Source organism: Dermacentor variabilis, chromosome 5 (genome assembly GCF_050947875.1).
Source record: "Dermacentor variabilis isolate Ectoservices chromosome 5, ASM5094787v1, whole genome shotgun sequence".
In the NCBI taxonomy this organism is placed as follows: Eukaryota; Metazoa; Arthropoda; class Arachnida; order Ixodida; family Ixodidae; genus Dermacentor; species Dermacentor variabilis.
In genome coordinates, this window is record NC_134572.1 from 20258485 (window position 1) to 20276428 (window position 17944).

At 46.4% G+C, this 17944-nt stretch overlaps 1 protein-coding gene across 7 annotated transcripts in view; it reads right to left on the minus strand.

Moving 5' to 3' along the window:
* The window catches only part of LOC142582334 (irregular chiasm C-roughest protein-like), a 940430-nt gene that overhangs the window by 681873 nt on the left and 240613 nt on the right, over positions 1–17944 (minus strand). For all 7 annotated transcript variants that reach the window (XM_075691923.1, XM_075691922.1, XM_075691926.1 and 4 more), the window contains one exon: positions 7673–7711. The gene's annotated coding sequence lies outside the window, so the exon portion shown is untranslated. The remainder of the gene's footprint in view (positions 1–7672; positions 7712–17944) is intronic.

Consider the following 17944-nt stretch of genomic DNA (forward strand, 5'->3'; position numbering starts at 1 on the left):
ATTACCGGCGCGTGGCACCTCGTAACGAGAAAAGAACAGCGTTTCATGCTCGAAGAAAGGTGTGGTAATAAAGGATCTGTTTTCTGAACGCCCGAGATGGGCGACTGGAAGCCAAACCCACACAGACTTTGTCTTCAGATCGCGTGTAAATTGTTTTCCAACTATACGGTGTTTATGTTTAGAAAAACTAGGAAGATATACATTTCAGTGCTTATTACTTATAATAAAATTGTCTTTCTCGCCTCGCCTCACCTGATTCCTGAAGTATGCTCTGGGGAAGCTAAGTAGGGAGGGCTAACTTTAGTACTCTGGACCTGTTTGAAGCAATATGCTTCTGGCTATTGCATTTCGTGATATAAATTTGAAATTAGGATTTAAAATTGTGCTTACGCCATCGACGACGAATATCGATGTAAGTGAATAGCTGAACGTTTTTGCAAAGCTATTTGCATTGTTAAAGGAATGGGGCACTTCAAGGCATGCATTTGTTGCAGTGAGGATGTTTCGTATGTTCTATCAATTCGTAATTCCGTGAAGACTGGAGCCGTTAACCAGCACATCTGTAGCGGCAGTACGTAGAAGGCTATACATACGGGCCGTTTCGTCATACGTATGTTGTCCCCAGAGCTGTGAGCGCCGGCGTGGATGGCGACAGACATCCTCCTCTCTTGCAGCTGTCGCAGGGGGAGAGGATGGTGAGAGAAGAGGAAGGCTGTTCTTTCCTAACGTTCCGAAACAGCCTGCAGTCTCCTCATAGCCCTAGCGCGAGATCACGTGCGTCTCAGACAGCTACAAGAGCTGGTATTCGGCAACCAACGCACCCCGCAACGCGGTTGTGTGAGAGAACGCGCCCTTTGCATGGACACCGTTGCACCATCGGTGAAAGTCCGACCAGCGCCAACCACCGAGAACGAAAACGACCGAAACAACCTAAGAAAGCTAGTCACTTTGAAATAGTATTACGATAAATATAAAGACAGGCAGCTTTAACGCGCGAACGCACTATAGATACTCGCAAGAGCAATAGAGGGAAAACGAAATGCAGCAACAATAAACGCCAGTCCATGTACGTACGTGAAACATGACATGGCATGACAGCACGGCCACCACACTATGCGCGATTTCGGTGAGTGTTGTACAAATCTTTATTTTAGAATGTTATTTTCGTTAATTTGACGTTTTCTAAGTATTGTGGATCCCCTATATGCTCCAAAAGTCAGGAGCGTGTGAGCTAAGCAGATACATACCAGCGCACTTTTGAAGCCGCGATAGTTCATTAGTTAAACCTTCTGTATTAAGTTAAGCATAAGAATGCAATACGTTTGCAGATTGTGGTAGTATGGGGCACTAGAGCATACGTTAAATCCACGATTGTCTGTTCCTAATAGATAAAAAAAATTATGAGCTTCTATTAGCGTATGCCCACACGCACTTCTTTGTTGATTCACACAATAAATGGAAGAAAGAAAACAGAAACATTACCATGAATTTATAGATTTGCAAGACCGCGGTGAAGTGAGCTCTATGGTAGAAACCACAATATTGTTGTTGTTTCTTTGTTTAAGCAGGATTGATCGAAGGCGAACTTATTTTTTCTTACGCAATTAATCGAAATGCATATTTCAGCAACTAACTAAATTTCTCTAATAAACTTCCTAAGTGGCTAACTTACGGCCTATATTGCAATTTAGGAGTTGCAACTGGTGTGTTCCGAGGGCATATCCACTGAACAAATTGTCAGGATGGCACGAGCCTCAACATATGTGCTATCAAACTTGCGGTAAAATGCCCTATATACTGCCAGAGGAGGAGGAGGAGGAGGAAACTAAGAGAGACGGCATGGATGTTAACCAGAAATGCCAGAAATCCTACTCTGCCGGACAGGAAAGAAGGAATAGAAAGATAAGATAGAGAGAGAGAAGGGATGGGGAGGAAAACCGCGGTGAGCTCACGCACGCACACGGTGGGCCCGAGCGAGTCAAAGGCGTTCACATAGGAAGTCGCCCTCAAGAAAGGCAAAAGTGCCTTCATAGCTTTATGGGCCGGCAAGCGATGGGGGTGGTCTTCAAGTAGCCCCTGCACAGAGAATGGCCGATCATCCAGTCATCGCAATGCAATAGATAATGTTTGTCTTTCTGACTGAAATCGATTACAATGGCACAATAAACGTTCGATGTTCTCTTCCACGCCGCAAACGTCGCATGCAGCACGGCCCGTCATTCCAGTAAAAGTAATGTACCCCTTCGTGAAATCCACTCCCAACTACAGCCGGTATAGAAGCGATGCCTCACGTCGGTGAAGCCCGGGTGGAGGTCGGAGTTGGAGCGAAGGGTTCAGTTCGTAGAACCCGGTGCTCCTTATATTTTGGGTGTTCCAATCTACTTAAGAGAGCTTGCGTGCCAGGTGACGGAGCTGGCTTGCAGCGTTTGTCCTGGAAGGAGGAATGGGAACCCTGTGTTATACTTGATGTGACTCTCGGGAAGTCTTTTCTGCTTGATCATTTCCACTGATTCCGCAATGGCCAGGTAACCACTGGAATATAATTTCGTGGCCTTTCTGTTTGATGTCGTGATGAAGTTTGACGATTTCGTGTGTTAGCTGTTCGTGAGCTCCACGTCTGAGAATTGACTGCATGCTGTGTAAAGCCGGTCTCGAGTCGGCAAAAACGGCCCATGTAACAGGACTCGCTGTGCCAACAAACTGAAGCGCACTGCACAGAGCCGTGAGCTCTGCAGCCGTGGACGCCGTGACATGTGACGTCTTGAATCGCAATGTTACTTCTCTTGTCGGTATAGAAGACATATTGTCGTACAACTTAGGGACACATACTTGGAACGTTTTGTCATCATCAAGCCGAAAAAATCAGGTTACTATTTACCACCTGGGATTTTTTAAGGTACACGGAAATGTAAATACACGCGCGTTTCTGTATTCCGCCCTCATCGGAGTGCGGCCGCCACGGTCAGAATAGAACCCATGACCTCGAGCTCAGCAGCTCAACGCCATAGCCACTGGGCTACCGAGTTGGTATGCCTTTCTAATCAAGTGGTACGACTCTTAGATTGCAATATGTAGGGCAAAGTAACTAGTTTGGAAGCTTTCTAGTGAAATTTTGGCAAATAGTTTTAGCCAACTGCGCATTAATGTTTCTCTTGCAAATACTGGGTAATATTTCGAGTAATACAGCTCAAGAAGTAGAATTGTGCTTTCTTTCAAATAGAATTTTAAAAAATTCTATTATATAAACGAGAACGAAAATGAGTGTTTTGCGTGCTAGAATGACGGAAAGCAGGGTGAGTTTGTTTGCAATAAATATTAAATTACCATAAAGAAAGGTACGTCAGATTGAAAGAAAAAATGGAAGACACTAAATAACAACGTACTTCGGAGGGAAAAAAACAACAAAATAGGACTGAGTTTATAGCTTCCGACATCACTGCGTGTGTTCAGACAGCCAGCAAATAGATAGGGCAAGAAATTGTCGAAGCAATAGAAATAGAAAATCACGCCTAAACGGGTTGTCCAACGCCTTCCAAGAGCGAAACTTTCTCAACAGATTTGCGGCCACCGAACAATGAAGTTTACTTGTTTATTTTAATGCCATTAAGCGAAAATCCGGCGTTGTAGTCGGCGGCGTGACCGAATGATGGTACCTAAAATGTCGGCTGCAAAGAGCGAAACCGCATAAAAAATACTCGAATTGAGGTCAAATGTTTCAGGGATATTCCTGTAAACAAATTAGCGCCTTTGCAGAGAAAATCAGGTAAATGTCGGTCTGAGTGGGAATCAATCCGGGCCCCCGGAGTGCGAGACGAGCACGCTTACCGGACGCCACGACGGCTCGACGGTTCTTGTTGACTAAATGTGTGCCTAGTGCGTGCGTCGTTGGGCACGTGACGACGCATCCAATGGGCAGGAGGTGGCGCCACGTCATGAGTGTATAAAATGAGCACAAAAACATTTGCAGTTCCGCCGGAAAGGCGAAGCACCGAGTGCGATAGCAAATTAGTAGATAGCTGTACGAGGTAAGGATAGTAGTTTAGCGGCCGTACAAACTTGTAAACATTCGCTTACTAACTAAATTAACAATGATAGAATATGTAAACGTCACTCAACGAGGACGTGGAAATAAAGAGACACACGGAGACAGCACTGTCTTTGTGTGTCTGCGTCTTTCGACGTCCTTGTTCAGACGTGCTTACTCATTCTATCATAAAGTCAGACCAACTAGCCCGTCAGCGTGTCAGCACGGTGTCATGCGCGCACAGGTAAACATAAACACACATCACTCGATGACAGCTGAAAGTGTCTGTTGAAACGCTGGAGCTAGTAATAGCGGCAGCAGCAGCAAGCCAATTGACCTCCGTGCATCTGTCGCTTCGACGCGTACGAAACGTCGAAAACACATCGCATACAAAGCTACCGGTACTATGTGCACTCTGCAAATATCGCAGATCGCTTTGAAGATGAGGATGGCAACGTCGAAGACCGCACACAAGACACACGAGCGCCGGCAACGCGTCCCTGCGACGTCCGCCAAAGGTGTCTGCTCCAGCGTCCGAGATTCGCGTGGCCAACGCCGTAGTAGACGTCGCAGTTGACGCTGCAGGGAGTGGCGGGCGAGGAGGACATCGAGGCACCGTAGCAGCCGCCGGAGAAGAACCAAAGCCACCTAGAAGAACTCCATTCGTCCATCGCCTCACGCTCCTGCCTCGCGCGCCACAGAAGAGGGCACGCACCCGGGCCGCGTTCCTTGCTCATGCACGGGCGATCGAACCGCGTTCGCCAGCTCACCCTCACACGCTTTCAATCGTACGGAACCTCACGGAGACGGCAGAAATGCGCCTGGATTTTCCACATAATTGCTATCGCAATAATAAAAAGCATTAATGTCCAAATGAGTGCCGCTGAGCAGTCTTCCGAGGTATGGACTCGTCGCGGGCAAGCGAAGGCGTTGAGACCCTAGGCGCGTTTTTAACTTGGCTTCATAATTCAAATCAGGGTAAAGCGTGCAGACACGGGTACAAGAGAAGCGGACAACACGAACGCTTCTCTTCTCTTGTGTCCGTGTTTGCACGCCTTACCCTTTTTTGCATTATGAATCCTTACCAACTGGCTCAGCTTTCTGTCGTTTTGTTTCATTTGGCCTTACCGAGGCGCAGTTAAAATGCAGGCGAGAGCTTGCGCGGACAAGGAACGAGCAAAAGGAATACATTTCACCAAAGCGACTATATATGTAATAATGACTACACGTAAGCTGCCTTAAGTGTCTCTGCCGAATTTCTTTTTTATCTGGAGGGTTGCCACGTATCTGTGTTTGTACTGGGAACCGACATCTCATATGAAAGGGTTTTATCAAGCAATGGAATATCACAGTGGTCGATCAAATGAATGAGAAATCATTTCTTAAGCGGCTGACTTACTGGGCAAGTTCACTACAAAATCTGGTATGCTACGACAAGTTACGCAGTGAAAGTTCAATACAGCCAATCTTTTTTTCTCTTTTTTATGAACTAATGGAACATTTAGCAGCAAGTTGGGTACAGGCATCCGGGCGCTGATTGCAGGTAAAAGCGACAATAAAAGAATGTCTTCGCTGATCCAGTTTAAGGGCAAATTCTTCTGCGTCTGTTTTCTCTGCGGGAAAGCTTCTATATAACGCTCCACCTGGCTGCCGTTTTGCAACGTACATTTCGTGCTCCTGTGGTGATGTTATCTTTAACATTTGTGTCTCATTTTTCCACACAGTATTTGTGCACGTCCGATAAGGTCTTCTTGAAGAAAGGTAGCCCCTTTGTTTTCAATCATTTTGGCGAAACAAGCGCAGGAGTGTTCGCGCAGACGGCCTTCAGCGGCAGGCGGCTCTAAACTGGCTGCGGTGAAAGCAGCAGCAAGAGCGCAATGCGCAAGCCCGGGGAAGGAGATCGGGAGCGGAGTTTTACTGCTCGTCGCGGCACGAAGGGTCGAGCAGGAGGCAGCGAAGGTGGCGGCTTCTTATCCGTGGCTCGTCGAACCCGCGCGTGCATGTCGTTGCGCTGATTGCGACGGCCGCGACTCTCGTCGTAAACGAACGAATACCTGTGAAGATTGCGACTAGCCGACGCACGCGATTCGGGAGGGCAGACAGCGAACCTGCTGCTGCACTTATTCTGTAACTTTCAATTTTAGGAAATCGGTGAGAAACCGGTCTCGCCTCAGCGGATTGAGCTACCAGATAAAAACGAAAACGTGTCACCTTATAACAGCTTGCAACAAATCGATTTCGTCTCGGTTATGGGGCGAGCACAACAGGTCGAGCATCTCAAAAATAACTTTTTTCTTGTACCATATTGCAGCTTCGTCTTTTTCTTTTTTGTAAGAAAATCATCGCGCAAACAGTCGGTACAGATGGTTAACCAGCAAAGCCAAAACGTGCGGCCCCGGTGTTTATCACTCGGTTAATTCCGACGGTTCATTAAACCACGGCTTGGTAGGCTGCCAAATCTTCGGTACGCAGTTGCTGCTTGCGCTCGGCTGCTCGAGCCGGTTCTTGTGGCCGTGCTGCAGCATCGGTATGGCGTAGACGAGCTCGTTCCCGGTTCTGCCCGCGGCGTTGCTGATTGAAAGCTGCCTGCTCCTCAGGAGTGCGTATGACCCGTGGCCTACCCTTTTCGGAGCCGGGGAGAAACTGCTGCGCGCGCTCAGTTGCGACGAAGAGCGACGACGTAACTACTGGCGCAGCCAATCGTATGCATCTCTTTCTCTCTTTCCTTTCGCGCATGCGCATGAGGTTGCGCTGGAGGAGTTTTCAACCTACAGTCGACAGACGAACGGTCGGACAAATCGGCAGTCATATACAGCTTCACTCAAATATCAAACCATACCAAGCGACCACCAATCCTCGAATAAGCTCCTAGTCTTCAGGTCGCCACAACATTATTTTAGACATCACGCCCTATTTCAGGTTTTATTCACAAGTGTGACAAAACAAAAATCACCAATGTTGTTGGCTTTAAAGGGAAAAAAATGGGCGTCAGCAAGTGCAGTCTATAGCGTGCACTGCGCAAAATACACAGAACGGGTCTGTGCTTCTTTCGTTAGGCCGCCGTTTAGGTGCTGCAAAAATGTTATGAAGCTTACGTGCCTCATTTATTGACCTTATTTACGTTAATAAACTTATTTGCGTCTTTTAATGATCTCATTTTATCAGCAGTTTCCCTAATTCAATAAAGATGTATCATACCCGGCGCTACCGCTACGTAGATCCTCGTACTGCAAACTTCGTGGCGCAGCTTATATTAATATACGCGTACATGATTAACTTTGGCTGTACAGAAGCTTTATATCTCTTCTTCTTATTATCACCGCATCAATTATTTTTATAGTTCTCAGGCTCTCTAGGTTTTGGAATGCCATTTGAACTATTAAAATTACCCTGATTTTGCCTCATAAAGCTCTATAATTTATTAACACACAGACGTGCTAAGTATAGGCGTAATTGAGGACAGCGGCAAAAGTAATGTCGACGAGCACAGCAAGTACACAGTAGATAATGAGCTAAATGGTTTGCTTAAGTGTTGCATAAAAGCAGGACAAATTAAAACAGATAGTTCATTTCACAGGCTACAACCGAACCTGCACGATGCCTGCACACGTATGAAAAATACAGCTAACCTAAAGCTGTTGAACTCACCATTAAAAAGCAAGCCCCTTCCATCGCTGCGCTCCTTTTCTGCAAGAAATCAAGAGAAACAATACATAGCAACGTTAATACGCGTAGTATACGCCCAAAACGCAAGAACATGGAACCGGGCGAGTTGCAATAGTTTCACAGCATAGCAACGCAAGAACTGAAATGGACGAAAAAAGGAGAGACACGAGCGCTCCCTTTCTACTGAAGCTTTATAGGAATAATGTGAACAAATGTAACGAGAAAGACAGAGCGAATTCCGCCGAAACTAAAACCAAAAGAAAACGACAAAGGCCAGTGCAAAGCGCATAATAGATAACAACATATGCGGTTAAGTATCATGGGGATAACAGCACTCACCGTCTCTTAGGGAAATGAAGGACTCATTTACACATCTGCGCGTGCCTCTGGGTATGACACGCCTCCGCGATTACATGGATCTCTTGACCCGTGCTTGTCGTGATAATAGAGGCGTTGTCAAAATCCGGTGCTTTGACGTACAAGCGACGATGAAGTCTTAAATGATGTCTAGGTTAGTGATGAGTTACAGTGCTGTTCGGGTAGATGCTAATATAACATTCAGTGCTGCCAATACAGACTTTACCGCAAGAGAACGGTATACGTTGTAAACGAGGCCAGTAATACAGGGTGCAAGCTGAAGGCATGTTTCACCTAACGACCATTTGGTAAAACGCCGCACAAACGCTGTCAAGCTTTTATGTTTTCTTGTTTTCCTTTTTTTCAGTAAAAAGTGACGTAAACTTCATATCTCTTGCTAAGTAGTCAAGTATCTCAGAGTTCATAAGAGCGAATGAAGCTACAGAATCGCGAAATATTTGGGTTTATTTAGAGACAGGGCGTGTTCATGAGTAAACTTACGACTATCGACTTTCTTCTTTTCAATCAAACGCTGAGCGGCACTGAGTGTATATCTGCTTTCCCAAACGTTTTTTTTTCTATTTTGGCGCCGTTTCGCTATACACATACTTGCTATCGTGTTTCCATCACCGTTAGCGCTGCGACGCAGGCCACACCAACATCTGGTGTTCGATAACAGAGATGTTAATCATACATCGATCAAGAGAGAGCACCACTTCATGTTTCAAGAAATTCCTAGTCATTTCGGCAAAATGGCTAACGAGCACGCCGATAATGCTGTTTGAACAGCTTTTGAAGACAGCACGCAAGAATGCATCCAATTTTCACGTTCAGGTGAAGCTAGAATGCTTCGCGTGATGAACAATACATCATGCTCGTTGTGTGGCACACACGAACATTGCAAAGCAACCGGCTGCACCGCGCGAAGTGCACCGACCTTGCATCCCACCGAAACTCCGCCGATGCGACGCGTCGCAGCTCTGTATAGACTATGGCTAGGGATAACCTTCGCAAATTGTTTTGCCTTCCGTATCGGCATGGCCGATAACGCTGCTTGTGGTAATTATAGTTGCGAGGGAACTATTCAACGCATTTTGCTTGAGTGTCCTTGGTAATGTGCACAGAAACAATCGTTCGCGACTACGCTATGGACAATCGAGCGATGAGAAACCATTATCAGCACAAATGATTTTGGGATAGTGACCTCACAAGCCGTAGCAGCAGACGGCTACTAATGCATTGTTGCGATTCTTATGAACAACCAGCTTGCACAACTGATGGTAGAACTGACAAGTTTTAGCTGTTACCTTGTGCTGCGGACGGCAGTGATCGTGTGCATGTGCTCTGTTTGTATGTCTCTCTGCATTTCGTTTTTATATTTCTATAATCGGAACGTCACAAGTGAGTGCTACACATTAACCAATACACTCAGTATTGGCGCTAGCTCACTCTGCTCATGGGTACAGCACTATAATCTAACACACCCAGTTTTTTGTAATATTTTTTTTGTTAAATTAACAAATTGAATACCTGCAAACACCGAAGATCAGCGTCCTGAACAAAAATCGAGCGCTCAGATGCAGAAGGATATTTGTCCCACTTATTCACAGAATCACGACCAAGAAGTCTGGTGCCCACCACTTGGCTGTTTTTCCAACGCTTTCGCTCCCAATGTGTACATTGATATGGCGCTTTAACGGCTTCATTTTTAATGCGATAGCATTATATGCCCCATAAAGCGGAAAATCCGGCGAGCGTCAGGCTTAACATCCGACCGTAAGAAAACCCATGTGACGAAGTGATGACGTCAGGTTAAGGGCGCCTGACCTGCTGCGGCTTGCGCTGCGAAATTCCACTGTGCATTGGGGTGAAGTAAAGTAAATTAAACTTAGAAAAAGCTAAAGATTATTCAGTTAAGGTGGAGTAAAGTGAATGGAGCTGAAGTAAAGAGAAGGAAGGTAAATTAAAACGAATTAAGGTGGATTAAAGTAGGTTCAGGTGGATGAAAGTGGATTAAGGTGGGTTAAGGTTGAACAGGATGCATTAAGGTGGTTTAAGTTTTGTACGAATTAGAACAAGGTAGATTAAAGTAGATTTCTGAAGGACACATCACAATGTATGACCTCTTGCATTATGGACGTAACCAATTAACTAGAGAAGTCATGCTTTCGCATTCAAATCACGTAAGGATAATAAGTGCCTATCCCACTCAACCAGTGGATTATGTCACTTCCAAGAAAAGTAATCCAAAATCACTGGGCGCGTTGTCAAACGCCGCCTAACAGGAAGCGTGTGTTTCGGAAAATCTATCCCACGACGTGACTGGCGTCTGCGCAGTTGCCCAGAAGTTTAAGACATTTTAAGCACATGATACGCGTTCCGCCCGACTTAGGCCAACATTTCCGTGCATATAAAGACACCTTTCGTAAGATATCCGCCCATATGAATGCACCCCTAAAGAATCTTGGAACACTTCTCGCTGAAGCAGCTGGTTTTTGTTTCTTGCTATATTACTTTTTCTTTACTGGGAGCTCTTTTACATCGCGCATAGTAGCACGGGCCGCGTACAATAATTGGCCAGTCACGCACGGACATGCATCGAGTTTCTATCCTTACTTTAGCCATGTGTCTGGTGAAGCAGCACTGCTCTCACGTTCAAGCCAATTGCGGTTTTCACATTCACTCATGGAATTAACTTCCTCAGGGCGCAAACACCACTACGAAGGAATAAGAAGCAATGTAGCGCAGCTAAGACGAACAGCTGCGCAGTATGATGTCCTTAGTGGGCTCAAACAGCAGTTGACCCGGTTTAAGCACGTACAAGCTATCTTCAAAAGCTTAAATAGCGCGATACAGACAGTGCTCAAATAATAGAGTAAGACACATGAGCGCTGAATAACAAATGTTAATTTGACAAAAACGTTCGCGCTATTTTGACTTTTAAATGATGCGCTCAACTGGCCCAAACATCTAAACTGCTAAGTTCTTTTAGCCAAGATACGTGAGTGGCTGCAACCCTGAGCTGCTCAAAACGCACACTTGCACATTGCTGTGCCCACCCACCAAAAGTGTATCCACCATTGAGTTTCCTACAAAAACTTACAAAGGGAACTCCGGCGCTGCGATAATACAGCTGCACCATGGGAATGTATAACATTGTCTTATCTTCGTGTCTCTGGCTTCAGGGGTTCTTGTGGCTTTCTTTACTACGCTTTGTCATCATTTGTCGGCCTGAACATTCATACAAATGCTACTTTTCTAAACGCAGAAGGTAATGATAATCTGCTCATATGCATAATCATGCCGTGTTGTTGAAGTCATAAGGAAATATTTTGGTGAAAATTCCAAACTTGCAAAATCAAAAAGCCGATTGAGGCCAAAAGGACGAGAGATATTTGTTATGAGAGAATAGCTGGGAGTTCCGCCTGAATAAATGTTGTGACCTGCTACTCAAAGTTCAGGCAACTACATCGACGGCCCATCGTTTCCAACCTGGCTCAAACGTCATGTTTGCAGCTTCCATAGACACTAGCACCAGAATGCCATCTAGTAACTTTTGCAGGAAACTGGTATTCACGACAGTCGGACTACCTTTGGACTCAATTGTAAGCAGTTATAGAAAGTTCACCTATATTACCACCTAGTGATGACGACCCGACGCCTTATCCTCAATATACCTAATACATCGGCTCTGAAAACTCGTAAACCGTATTTTCAGTGGGTAGTTTGCGCTTCCATGCTAGTTCCAAGATAAAATAATGTAGGATATTCGCAATTAACTCACGCTCGAATATCTCTTACGCATGGATTACTTGTATTTAACTGAGTCATGCCCTCTGTGACTTCAATCTTCTCATACTCTCACGGCTCAACTACTATGTTTAACTGAGTCTTCGCACGGCAAAGTCCTTTTAAAACGTATAGGTCATAGGCCCCGCTCACATTTTTATGCAGCACTGAACACGCTTCCAGTCGAAGGATTGTGCTGCTCGAGACAGAGGGAAAAGGTAGACCCGCCCTGAACATTCGAGGACACTACAAGCAACTTAAGTGTACCACGATTGCAATCAAAGAGCTCCAAACTGCAGAAGCCAAACCACTACTTCTGGAGCATTTAACCACGACTTACCCGAATCACCTGCAACCTTGCAAAGATAGGCCTGTCAAAGTAGACGAAGACTGCTGCGTAGCTGCATTCTATATTTCCTACCCGCCGTAGTTGCTTAGTGGCTATGGGGTAGGGCTGCTAAGCACGTGTTGGCGGGATCAAATCCCGGCCACGGCGACCGTATTTCGGTGGGGGCGAAATGCGAAAATACCAGTGCACTTAGATTTAAGCGCACGTTGTATGTATGCGTTAAGAGACAAAGCGGGCAATATCATTACTAATATGGATGAGATCGTTCAAGTGGCTGAGGAGTTCTATAGAGATTTATACAGTAGCAGTGGCACACATGACAATAATGGAAGAGAGAATAGTCCAGAGGAATTTGAAATCCCACAAGTAACGCCGGAAGAAGTAAAGACAGCCTTAGGAGGAGGAGGAGGTGATTTTAATGAAGAGAAAGGAGGAGAGGTCGGCCTGGAGAGCGTGCCTCTAGCAGGAGCTATGCTAAGGGGGAAGGCAGCTGGGGAGGATCAGGTAACAGCAGATTTGTTGAAGGATGGTGGGCAGATTGTTCTAGAAAAACTGGCCACCCTGCATACACAATGCCTCATGACTTCGAGCGTACCGGAATCTTGGAAAAACGCTACGATAATCCTAATCCATAAGAATGGGTACGCCAAAGACTTGAAAAATTATAGACCGATCAGCTTATTGTCGGTTGCCTACAAAGTATTTACTAAAGTGATTGCAAATAGAATCAGGGACACCTTATGTTGAATTCCAATGGCATATCCAGATCAAGTTTTTCTGCTCTGTATGGAGCAATCCTACTCCAATGGCAGAATGGGAGCGTGAGCTGTGTGTTCCAATGGCAGATTGGGACCAGCCGCTGATCCCGGATTGCTCCGTGGAGCAAAAATATTTGCTCCGCCGAAATCGGCAGATTTGACCGGAAGTTCTCGTGACGTATTTCCTTCACCCGCTTCTGCTTCCTGTCACGGTCGCCTGTTTACGGTCGCGGGCAGCTATGGACATGGGGAAACGTGGACGCCGCTTCGCGCCGTGCGATTTCGTTCGCGCTCCTAGACAGCTCCGACTCAGACAGTAAGATTTCCAAGTCGAGTGATGATTCTACTGACACGGACAGTGAAATGGGGTAGTGGGTTGCGCTTCCAAGCGCTTGTTCCTCTCTTTATTCTAGCGCCCTCTCACTTGATTTTCCTGTACTAAGTGCCCCCGCGGGAGCGCACGCATTCCCTTCGCAGATATGGTGTGAGTAGATGAGAGCGATCTCAGTCGGAGTGACGCGCTCCGCTCGTGATCCGGCCGAGCGCTCGCGATCTACCATTGGAATTCAACATTAGACTACTGCCAACCAAAGGACCAGGCAGGATTCCGTAAAGGCTACTCAACAATAGACCATATTCACACTATCAATCAGGTGATAGAGAAATGTCCGGAATATAACCAACCCTTATATATAGCTTTCGATTACGAAAAATCGTTTGATTCAGTCGAAACCGCAGCAGTCATGGAGGCATTACGGAATTAGGGTGTAGATGAGCCGTATGTAAAAATACTGAAAGATATCTATAGGGGCTCCACAGCGACCGTAGTCCTCCATAAAGAAAGCAACAAAATCCGAATAAAGAAAGGCGTCAGGCAGGGAGATACAATTTCTCCAATGCTATTCACAGCGTGTTTACAGGAGGTATTCAGAGACCTGGATTGGGAAGAATTGGGGATAAGAGTTAATGGAGAATACCTTAGTAACTTGAGATTCGCTGATGATATTGCCTTGCTTAGTAACTCAGGGGACCAACTGCAAAGCATGCTCACTGACCTGGAGAGGCAAAGCCGAAGGGTTGGTCTAAAAATTAATCTGTTGAAAACTAAAGTAATGTGTAACAGTCTCGGAAGAGAGCAGCAGTTTACGATAGGTAGCGAGGCACTGGAAGTGGTAAGAGAATACATCTACTTAGGACAGGTAGTGACTGCGGATCCAGATCATGAGACTGAAATAATCAGAAGAATAAGAATGGGCTGGGGTGCGTTTGGCAGACATTCTCAGATCATGAACTACAGCTTCCCATTATCCCTCAAGAGAAAAGTATATAACAGCTGTGTCTTACCAGTGCTCACGTACGGGGCAGAAACCTGGAGGCTTACGAAAAGGGTTCTACTTAAATTGAGGACGACGCAACGAGCTATGGAAAGAAGAATGATAGGTGTAACGTTAAGGGATAAGAAAATAGCAGATTGGGTGAGGGAACAAACGCGAGTTAATGATATCTTAGTTGAAATAAAAAAAAAGAAATCGGCATGGGCAGCACATGTAATGAGAAGGGAAGATAACGGATGGTCATTAAGGGTTACGGACTGGATTCCAAGGGAAGGGAAGCGTAGCAGGGGGCGGCAGAAAGTTAGGTGGGCGGATGAGATTAAGAAGTTTGCAGGTACAACATGGCCACAATGTATACATGACCGGAGTAGTTGGAGAAGTATGAGAGAGGCCTTTGCCCTGCAGTGGGCGTAACCAGGTTGATGATGATGATGATGATGATGATGATGATGATAATGATAATGATGATGATGATGATGCTGATGATGATGATGATGCTGATGATGATGATGATGATGATGATGATGATGATGATGATGATGATGATGATGATGATGATGATGATGATGATGATGATGATGATGATGATGATGATGATGATGATGATGATGATAAAGAACCCCTGGTGATACAAATTTCCGGAGTCCCCCACAACGACGTGCCTCATAATGAGATCGTGGTTTTGGCACGTAAAACTTCATAATTTTTTAATCTTTTTTTTTAATTCGATATTCACTCTGCGAGATATACGTGGTTTGCTCGTCTGGACTGTATGACCTCGTCGACAACTGTGTGATGCGTGGCTATAGCTGCTGCTCTACGCAAACTACAGATTTTGCCTCCGCAGAATGTCGTCCTCCTTACGGGCTCAAAGGATGCATTGCGACAACTCTACCGTCCAGTTGCCGCTCAAATCAGTAGCCCTCGTGAAAGAACTCGACAACAAAGTCTTCGCAGTAAAGTTTCAGTGGATTGATTGCCACATCGGTATTGCTTCAAATGAGAAAGCTTTTAGGTACGTAGCGCTCTATCATCCTCCTAGAATCAAGGCCCCATATAGTAATCAAGTTGAATAAGCGTGAAATTCGTAATCACTTTGGGTCATTTTGGTTTACACCACAATGCCTTGCGTAACCAAGAGATTTCGTCGAGAGGAAACATCACTTTTATATAAAATAAGGATAGGATATGCTCGTACATCAGCATGGTTATTTAATACGGGGCGTGTAACTTCTCCGAGCTGCACGGCCTGCGACGAGACAGCGGACATTGAACAATTTCTGTGGCCATGCCAGAAATACCGAAATGAAGGAAACGCTCTTCTCCACAGCCTGAAAAAAAAAACTGGCCGACGATTACGCTTCTTGGTAATGAGATCTTTAAGCGCAGCTGCTGCCCTATTTCAACAGGCCACCCCATAGAGAACGCACACTGCCAAACGGAGGCGGTTCTGCGTTTAGGATTGAACAGCACGCACCACGATCCGCCGCTATCGAGCCGGCGCTCCAGCGACGCGCCATCGCACCATATTATATTGGGTCACCGCCGCGGAGAGGGGCCGGGGATGGCGATTAGCAATTATTATTTAAGGTTTCTTCTGAGGTGGGATTATGAAACAGGTGGAGAACAGGGGCATTGAGTAGATGTCACACACTCATTCACTCACAGACAAGTCCCATGTGGCCGCACAAGGTTGTGGTGGAAGGTAGGAGTAAGGGCACACTAAGTAAGTAAGTAGAAGCAAGTAATGGCACTGAGCCAGGTAAGGGGAGGTATAAGGCAAGAGTGTAGGCGGGAGAAGGACAGCCAGACGCAAGCACTGCCAGAGGCGACAAGTTCCACTGACGAACGCGCCCCGCAAACAGCGAAGCCGGAGACACGACTGAGAGCCGTACAGCCACGCGACGCAGAGACGGAGGAACGGCGAGCCGTGGATCACGCGCGAGGCGGCAAGGAGAACCCGCCGACGGCACCGTGGCAGTGCCGCGACAGTGGGAGGACGGCGAGGGCAGTATGGATGGTAGCGGCGAGAGTGACCGCAACGGCGCTGCACGGAGGAAGGAGGCGAGAGGACAGGCGAGAACACGTGATACGGCTTTGGAGGACAAGGGGAAAGCAAGACTCATGCCGCGCGCGAGAGGTGGCAACAGGAGTGCGGATGATGACCTTGGTTAGGTGAGGCCGACGGCGACGCGTAAGGCGGGAACGGGCGCCAAAGAGCTGCGCTCTAAAAAGAGCCTTCCACATGCGTGCCTGCAACAGATTCAGTTTCCAGAAGGATGAATTATAGTCCTCAAAGAAGTTTCACATATCCTTAAACATTCTTAAAAGGGGCTACTTTGATTAAGATGCGGTCAAACACCGCAGTGATGTTGCATGAGGCGCTCGGGTGGAGCAAATGCTGGTCTCAATCGCCAGGCTAAACGTCCTATTGCTACAACGCACGGCGACCACCACCGTATTTACGCGAACCTTGCGGTGCAAATATAGTGTATTTATCGTGCCTTCTTCTCTCCAGATTCTAGATTTGTTGGAGAGAACAAAGTTCTTGACATGTTAGCGCATTCACGTTATATAAAAGTAGGGAAATCCTTGATACACTTTCACATATGCAAGCATACCCGACCACCAAGCCATCGTAGTTAACCGTTCGGCTGTTGGCATGTGCAGCGATTACGCTGAGAGTCCTCACCTCAAATGCGTCAAAATAACTGGTTTAGCTTTTTGAATATTGGTTAGTTTCTGCATTATTAGAAGCCATAAATTTAGGGCCCTGGCGCAAAAGTCCGTGGAAACGACACGAAGCCACTGCTGTTCTATTTACGACCATCAGATCCTTGACATTCTATGAACACTGCCAGGGAACTTCCGCTACTTGCACGCAAGAAGTCACAAAACTCTGGAGTTCAAGTGCCTTCACTTGCCGATTACATAAACTGGACCCCGCGCTACGGCTACTATTGTCACTTAGCCTTTCTCGCGGCGAAACAACCTTGCTGTGCCGCTTGTGGCTGGGAGTGGCGTTCACGAACGCATACTCTTATCGTTTGGGAATGGCCGAGAGCCCGATGTGCGACTCCTGTGAATGTGAGGAGACTATCGAGCACCTATTGTGTACCTGCCCTCGCTACGATGTCCAACGCGCCTCTCTGCGGGCAACTTTACACCGACTGGACTCGAGACAGTTCACCGAGTCAAAGATACTCGGACCGTGGCCACACCCGTCACTGGTTCGAAAACCGATTCGTGCACTAGTGCAGTTCTTGAAGTGCACCGGCTTAAAAGACCGTTTATAGTGTCCCTGTGTACAGAGTCCCTCCCACACGCACTCAATGCTTACTCTCTCCCTTTCTCCTCTTTCTATTCCCCTTTCCCCCACCCCCAGTGTAGGGTAGCAAACCGGATGCTCTTCTGGTTGACCTCCCTGCCTTTGCTATCCTTGTTTTCTCTCCCTCTCTCTCTCTTCATTGGTCATCTGGACTTGGCTTGTTTATTTATTTTTAGTTTTTCTTCGGTCTTCTTCGCCTCTTGTATTCTCTTCCCTTTCATGTATCTCAGACATCTGATGTGAAGTAGCAAGCCCCCTATAGCAGGGCTGACATACTCAGTTTCCATTAAACTCTTTCTCTCTCTGTCTCTCATTCTCAAGTAAAACTTGAACTATATC